This window comes from Salmo salar, chromosome ssa17 (genome assembly GCF_905237065.1).
Source record: "Salmo salar chromosome ssa17, Ssal_v3.1, whole genome shotgun sequence".
In the NCBI taxonomy this organism is placed as follows: Eukaryota; Metazoa; Chordata; class Actinopteri; order Salmoniformes; family Salmonidae; genus Salmo; species Salmo salar.
Genome location: NC_059458.1, coordinates 6551631 through 6560414, shown reverse-complemented (window position 1 = coordinate 6560414; position 8784 = coordinate 6551631).

Below are 8784 nucleotides of genomic sequence, written 5' to 3'. Positions count from 1 at the left end.
TCCTCTGACAAGCAGAAACCCAAGGAATTATCACAAGACCACTTCTGGTTACCTTCACCGATTCCACAGCACCCACCTCTGTTTTCACCCACCCTGAAACCACAAATGGATCAGCCAAAAGGCAAGGGTCCACTTTTCACTCCTACTGTCACAGACTCAACTTTATCCTGGGCTCCGAGAACTTCACCACACATACCACCTCCGATACTTTTCCCTCATTCACTTCCATTTCTCCTCCTGTCTTCGATCTGACGTACAGCTGACTCTGCTTACACTTTCTATCATTCTTCTTTAACAAATAATCTCCCTTTTTCCCGCCATGTTTAACCTACTCAGGCTCAACCTCTTCCTCCCTCTCTCTCTTCGAACTCCTTTGCCTCTTTTTCCCTCCATTCCTCCTCCATATTCCAAGTATACGTCTCCTTATGATAATACTGCACTTCTCCTGACATACATCCTGACATCTTGTTCTTGCCCTCTCAAGGGGCACCATTCAACCGGATGTTGAATCAGGCTATACAGTGTCTTTAGAAAGTATCCACAACCCTTGACTTTTTCCACATTTAGTTGTGTTGAAGCCTGAATTTTAAATTTGATCAAATTGAGAATTGGGGTTAGATTTTGGGTTACACAATAGCTCATAATATCAGAGGATTTATGTTTTTAGAATTATTTACAAATGAATAAAAACATGAGAAGCAGAGATGTCTTGAGTCAATAAGTATTCAACCCATTCTTATGACAAGCCTAAATAAATTCAGGAGTAAAAATATGCTTAACAAGTCATATAATAAGTTGCATGGACTCACTCTGTGTGCAATAATAGTGTTTTTTTGAACGACTACCTCATCTCTGTATCCTACACATCTGTAATGTCCCTCAGTCGAGCAGTGAATTTCAAACACAGATTGAACCACAAACACCAAGAAGGTTTGTCAATGCCTCGCAAAGAAGGGCACCTATTGGTAGATGGGGAAAAATAAAATAAAAACAGAAAGACCAGGGAGGTTTTCCAATGCCTTGCAAAGAAGAGCACCTATTGGAAGATGTGTAAAAATGAAATTATTAATTACACTTTGGATGGTGTATCCATACACCCAGTTAGTACAAAGATACAGGCACACAAAGATACAGGCATCCTTACTTACTCAGTCGCCAGAGAGGAAGGAAACAGCTCAGAGAATTCACCATGTGGCCAATGGTGACTTTAAAACAGTTCAATGGCTGTGATAGGAGAAAACTGAGAATGGATCAACAACATTGTAGTCCCTCCACAATTTGAACCTAAATGACAGAGTGAAAAGACTGAAGTCTGTGCAGAAGGCACTAAAAGTAAAACTGCAAAAAAAATTGCGATTTTTTTAAAACTTTATGACCTGAGTACAACGTATTATGTTTGGGAAAATTAAACACAACACATCACTGAGTACCACTTTTCATATTTTCAAGCATGGAGTTGACTGCATCATTAAATCTGTTTTACCAAATTTCTACCAGCATGTCATGTGCAACCAGAGGGAAAAAAAGTTGACCACCTTTACTCCACACACAGAGACACGTACAAAGCTCCTCGCCCTCCGTTTGGAAAATCTGACCATAATTCTATCCTCCTGATTCCTGCTTACAAGCAAAAACTAAACCAGGAAGTACGAGTGACTCGCTCAATATGGAAGTGGTAAGACGACACGGATGCTACGCTACAGTACTGTTTTGCTAGCACAGACTGGAATAAGTTCCGGGATTCATCCAATGGCATTGAGGAGTATACCAACTCAGTCACCGGCTACATCAATAAGTGCATCGACGACATCGTCCCCACAGTGACCGTACGTACATATCCCAACCAGAGAAATGGATTACAGGCAAAATCGCACCAAGCTAAAGGCTAGAGCTGCTGCTTTCAAGGAGAGGGACACTAATCCGGACACTTTTAAGAAATCCCGCTATGCCCTCAGACGAACCAACAAACAGGCAAAGCATCGATACAGGTCTAAGATTGAATCCTAATACACCACCTCTGACGCTCATCGGATGTGGCAGGGCTTGCAAACTATTACGGACTACAAATGGAAACCCTGCTGCGAGCTGCCCAGTGACGCGATCCTACCAGAGGGGCTAAATGCCTTTTATGCTCGCTTACAGGCAAGCAACACTGAAGCATGCATGATCGCACCAGCTGTTCCGGGTGAGTTTATGATCACGCTCTCCGTAGCTGATGTGAGCAAGACCATTAAACAGGTCAAAATTCACAAGGCCGCGGGACCAGACGGATTATCAGTATGTGTACTCAGAGCATGAGCGGACCAACTGGCAAGTGTCTTCGCTGACATTTTCAAACTCTCCCTGACCGAGTAATACCTACCTGTTTCAAGCAGACCACCATAGTCCCTGTGCCCAACAAACTGAATGTAACCTGCCTAAATAACTACCGCCCCGTAGTCATTAAGTGTTTTGAAAGGCTAGACAAGGCTCACATCAACACCATCATCCCGGAAACCCTAGACCTACTCCAATTTGTATACCGCATCAATAGATCCACAGATGACACAATCTCAATCGCACTCCACACTGCCATTTCCCACCTGGACAAAAGGAACACCTATGTGAGAATGCTGTTCTTTGACTACAGCTCAGCGTTCAACACCAAAGTGCCCACAAAGCTCATCACTAAGCTAAGGACCATGGGACTAAACACCTCCCTCTTCAACTGGATCCTAGACTTCCTGACGGGACTCCCCCAGGTGGTAAGGGTAGGCAACAACACATCTGCCACGCTCCTCAACACGGGGGTGCCTCCTCAGGCCTATCACAATGATGAGACAGCCAATAGGGAGGAGGTCAGAGACCTGGCTGTGTGGTGCCAGGACAACAACCTCTCCCTCAATGTGAGTAAGACAAAGGAGATGATCATGGACTACAGGAAAAGGAAGGCCGAACACGCACCCCATTCACATCGACGGGGCTGTAGTGGAGCGGTCGAGAGTTTCAAGTTCCATAGTGTCGACATCATCAACAAACTATCATGGTCCAAACTCACCAAGAATATTGTGAAGAGGGTACGACAACACCTTTTCTCCCTCAGGAGACTGAAACGATTTGGCATGGGTCCCCAGATGCTCAAAAAGTTAATCAGTTGCACCATCGAGAGCATCCTGACATGTTGCATCACCGCCTAGTATGGCACCAGCTGGTCATCCGACCGTTAGGTGCTACAAAGGGTAGTGCGTATATCCCAGTACATCACTGGGGCCAAGCTTCCTGGCATCCAGGACCTACATACTAGGCGGTACCGGAGCGCCAAGTCTAGGTCCAAAAGCCTCTTTAACAGCTTCTACCCCCAAGCCATAAGACTGCTGAACAATTAATCAAATATTTGCATTGACACCCCCGTTTGTTTTTACGCTGCTGCTACTCGCTGTTTACTACAGTTGAAGTCGAAAGTTTACATACACTTAGGTTGGAGTCATTAAAACTCGTTTTTCAACCAATTTCTTGTTAACAAACTATAGTTTTGGCAAGTCGGTTAGGACATATACTTTGTGCATGACACAAGTAATTTTTCCAACAATTGTTTACAGACAGATTATTTCACTTATAATTCACTGTACCACAATTCCAGTGGGTCAGAAGTTTACATACACTACGTTGACTTTTCCTTTAAACAGCTTGGAAAATTCCAGAAAATGATGTCATGGCTTTAGAAGCTTCTGATAGGCTAATTGACATCATTTGAGACAATTGGAGGTGTACCTGTGGATGTATTTCAAGGCCTACCTTCAAACTCAGTGCCTCTTTGCTTAACATCATGGGAAAATCAAAAGAAATCTGACAAGACCTCAGAAAATAAATTGCAGACCTCCACAAATTTGGGTTCATCTTTGGGAGCAACTTCCAAATGCCTGAAGGTACCACGTTCATCTGTACAAACAATATTACGCAAGTATAAACACCATGGGACCACGCAGCCGTCATACCGCTGAGGAAGGAAATGCGTTCTGTCTCCTAGAGATGAACCTACTTTGGTGAGAAAAGTGCAAATCAATCCCAGAACAACAGCAAAGGACCTTGTGAAGATGCTGGAGGAAACAGGTACAAAAGTATCTATATCCACAGTAAAACGAGTCCTATATCAACATAACCTGAAAGGCCGCTCAGCAAGGAAGAAGCCACTGCTCCTCAACCGCCATTAAAAAGCCAGACTACGGTTTGCAACTGCACATGGGGACAAAGATCATACTTTTTGGAGAAATATCCTCTGGTCTGACAAAACAAAAATAGAACTGCTTGGCCATAATGACCATCGTTATGTTTGGAGGGAAAAGGGGGAGGCTTGCAAGCCGAAGAACACCATCCCAACCGTGAAGCATGGGGGTGGCAGCATCATGTTGTGAGGGTGCTTTGCTGCAGGAGGGACTGGTGCACTGGCTTCATGAGGATGTAAAGTTATGTGGATATATTGAAGCAACATCTCAAGACATCAGTCAGGAAGTTAAAGCTTGGTCGCAAATGGGTCTTCCAAATGGACAATGACCCCAAGCATACTTCCAAAGTTGTGGCAAAATGGCTTAAGGACAACAAAGTCAAGGTATTGGAGTGGCCATCACAAAGCCCTGACCTCAATCCCATAGAAAATCTGTGGGCAGAACTGAAAAAATGTGTGAGAGCAAGGAGGCCTACAAACCTGACTCCGTTACACCAGCTCTGTCAGGAGGAATGGGCCAAAATTCACTCAACTTATTGTGGGAAGCTTGTGGAAGGCTACCCAAAACGTTTGACCCAAGTTAAACAATTTAAAGGCAACGCTACCAAATACTAATTGAGTATGTAAACTTCTGACCCACTGGGAGTGTGATGAAAGAAATAAAAGCTGAAATCATTCTCTCTACTATTATTCTGACATTTCACATTCTTAAAATAAAGTGGACAGGGAATTTTTACTAGGATTAAATGTCAGGAATTGTGAAAAACTGATTTGAAATGTATTTGGCTAAAGTGTATGTAAACTTCCGACTTCAACTGTATCTATGCATAGTCACTTTACCCCTACCTACATGTACAAATTACCTCGACTAACCTTGACACCCGCCAGGACGTGGTTTCGGTACCCCCTGTATATAGCCTCATTGTGTTGCGTTGTGTGACAAAACACACATTTTAGTGGCCTTTTTTTGTCCCCAGCACAAGGTGCTGTTTACATTTACATTTACGTCATTTAGCAGACGCTCTTATCCAGAGCGACTTACAAGTTTAATCAGCTTCTTGATGTGCCACACCTGTCAGGTGGATGGATTAGCTTGACAAAGGCTAAAATGCTCACTAACAGGGACGTAAACAAATGTATGCACACAATTTAGAGGAATAAGCCTTTTGTGCATAATTATGGAACATTTTGGGATCTTTTATTTCAGCTCATGAAACATGGGACCAACACTCTACATGTTGCGTTTATATTTTTGTTCCGTGTAGTATATTTGAATTTAACCATATTAGTTGTTGTAATATTTGATCTGTCTTTTCTGGAGGATGAAACTGGAATTGCAACCAGCTTTCTGTGGCTTTTTTTAGAAAAGGAAATATTTTTGAAAAAGGTTCCATTTCATTTAACTGAAAATGAGAGGTTGTAATCTGGATAAAGGGAAAAAGGCCATTTTTGAACAAGGGATGATCCATTTTTACTAATCTACTGGAGAACAAGTTCAGGTTTAAGTATAACTTTTCTATGACAGGCTTTTAAAATTAATTTTATTTAACCTTTATTAAACTAGGCAAGCCAGTTAAGAATAAATTCTTATTTACAATGACGGCCTACCCTGGCGAAACCCTAACCTGGATGACGCTGGGCCAATTTTGTGCTGCCCTATGGGACTCCCAATCACGGCCGGTTGTGATACAGCCCAGGATATAACCATGGTCTGTAGTGATGCCTCTAGCAATGAGATGCAGTGCCTTAGACCGCTGCGCCACTCTGGAGCCCTGATGCTTTTAGTGAGAGGTTTAATGCTTTAATATTTTATGAGTTAAGCCCCCAAAACTCATATTTATTTACAGATACAGTGGGGGAAAAAAGTATTTGATCCCCTGCTGATTTTGTACGTTTGCCCACTGACAAAGAAATGATCAGTCTATAATTTTAATGGTAGGTTTATTTGAACAGTGAGAGACAGAATAACAACAACAAAAGAATCCAGAAAAAAACATGTCAAAAATGTTATAAAATGATTTGCATTTTAATGAGGGAAATAAGTATTTGACCCCTCTGCAAAGCATGACTTAGTACTTGGTGGCAAAACCCTTGTTGGCAATCACAGAGGTCAGACGTTTCTTGTAGTTGGCCACCAGGTTTGCACACATCTCAGGAGGGATTTTGTCCCACTCCTCTTTGCAGATCTTCTCCAAGTCATTAAGGTTTTGAAGCTGATGTTTGGCAACTCGAACCTTCAGCTCCCACCACAGATTTTCTATGGGATTAAGGTCTGGAGACTGGCTAGGCCACTCCAGGACCTTAATGTGCTTCTTCTTGAGCCACTCCTTTGTTGCCTTGAGCCACTCCTTTGTGTTTTGGGTCATTGTCATTCTGGAATACCCATCCACGACCCATTTTCAATGCCCTGGCTTAGGAGGTTCTCACCCAAGATTTGACGGTACATGGCCCCGTCCATCGTCCCTTTGATGCGGTGAAGTTGTCCTGTCCCCTTAGCAGAAAAACACCCCCAAAGCATAATGTTTCCACCTCCATGTTTGACGGTGGAAATGGTGTTCTTGGGGTCATAGGCAGCATTCCTCCTCCTCCAAACACGGCGAGTTGAGTTGATGCCAAAGAGCTCCATTTTGGTCTAATCTGACCACAACACTTTCACCAGTTGTCCTCTGAATCATTCAGATGTTCATTGGCAAACTTCAGACGGGCATGTATATGTATTCTTGAGCAGGGGGACCTTGCGGGCGCTGCAGGATTTCAGTCCTTCACGGCGTAGTGTGTTACCAATTGTTTTCTTGGTGACTATGGTCCCAGCTGCCTTGAGATCATTGAACAGATCCTCCCGTGTAGTTCTGGGCTGATTCCTCACCGTTCTCAAGATCATTGCAACTCCACGAGGTGAGATCTTGCATGGAGCCCCAGGCCGAGGGATATTGACAGTTCTTTTGTGTTTCTTCCATTTGCGAATAATCGCACCAAATGTTGTCACCTTCTCACCAAGCTGCTTGGCGATGGTCTTGTAGCCCATTCCAGCCTTGTGTAGGTCTACAATCTTGTCCCTGACATCCTTGGAGAGCTCTTTGGTCTTGGCCATGGTGGAGAGTTTGGAATCTGATTGATTGATTGCTTCTGTGGACAGGTGTCTTTTTGACAGGTAACAAGCTGCGGTTAGGAGTACTCCCTTTAAGAGTGTGCTCCTAATCTCAGCTCGTTACCTGTATAAAAGACACCTGGGAGCCGGAAATCTTTCTGATTGAGAGGGGGTCAAATACTTATTTCCCTCAATAAAATGCTAATCAATTTATAACATTTTTGACATGCATTTTTCTGGATATTTTTGTTGTTATTCTGTCTCTCACTGTTCAAATAAACCTACCATTAAAATTATAGACGGAGCCTTTCTTTATCAGTGGGCAAACGTACAAAATCAGCAGGTGATCAAATACTTTTTTCCCCCACTGTAGGTAAACTGGGATGTGACTAAAGAATGAATCATGGTGATTTTTCCACAAATAGACAGGTATTTTCCTTACCATAGTAGCAAAATCTTATCTATTTTTGCTAACTTTCTGTTCAAATTTGTTGTAGTAAGTTGTTTTATTTCTTTAGGGACCTTTTAATTAACATTTTGATGTAACCTTCAATCGGTCCAAATAACTGTCTGGTAATGTATTAATAAAAAAAAAGAGTTATTATTGTATATTATTTTTATTAATCATAATTACATTTGATGATTTAAACAATAACTGTGACCATTATTATTTTATGTAAAATTGTAATGTCTTCTAATCAAATGAGAAGTGTTAAGAAGAAGAAAAAAGATTCACAATAATTCAAATTACAACAATAGGCACAATAGTTTCACAATATCATATAAACAAAGGCCTGTGCAGGATTTACAATAAAAATAATAGGATACTTTAAAAAAAAAAATTATAAAAAAAATAGTAGGACAACAGTACATACCGTAGCAGGGGTTCTCATAAAATCAGATTTGCATCCATAACAGTTGTCTGAAGTTTACACACTTTTTTGTTCTTCATCAATGTAGGATTCTTTATAAATGTGGAATTCATGATGGAAAACAAAGTTGTGGATAGCCTTCGTAAATGTCACTTTGTGGATAAAAAAGGGCAATATTTATTACATTGGTCAGAAATTCCGAATTTGAATATTTTATAATAGCACCATATACAGTATATGATATAATTTATCGAAAACGCTATCTCTGGTAGCGCAAGCCAGTCTTGAGGTTCAGTCCAGCATGTTTGGGTGAAGGTACAAGAGAAGAATACATGCATGGTCCGCAGTTTTGACCAAGGTTGAAACGAAGCCTTAGAAATTAACTGGATTGATAAATATTATTGAGAATTTTAAAGTGCACTTTGGTTTACAGGGGAAGCTAAGACAAATCGTTTTTATTGCAATGGACTGGCCGCCTACTCGTCTTTTTCTTGGATTAACTGCCAGTTACCTCATCTCAGCAAAAGCAGGGGGTATGAAATCACAGCAATTATAGAGCTCGCCAGTTTGTAGTCCCTAGAACCCGGAAATTACTTACCTCTGGTTTGTTCAACCATCCCTTT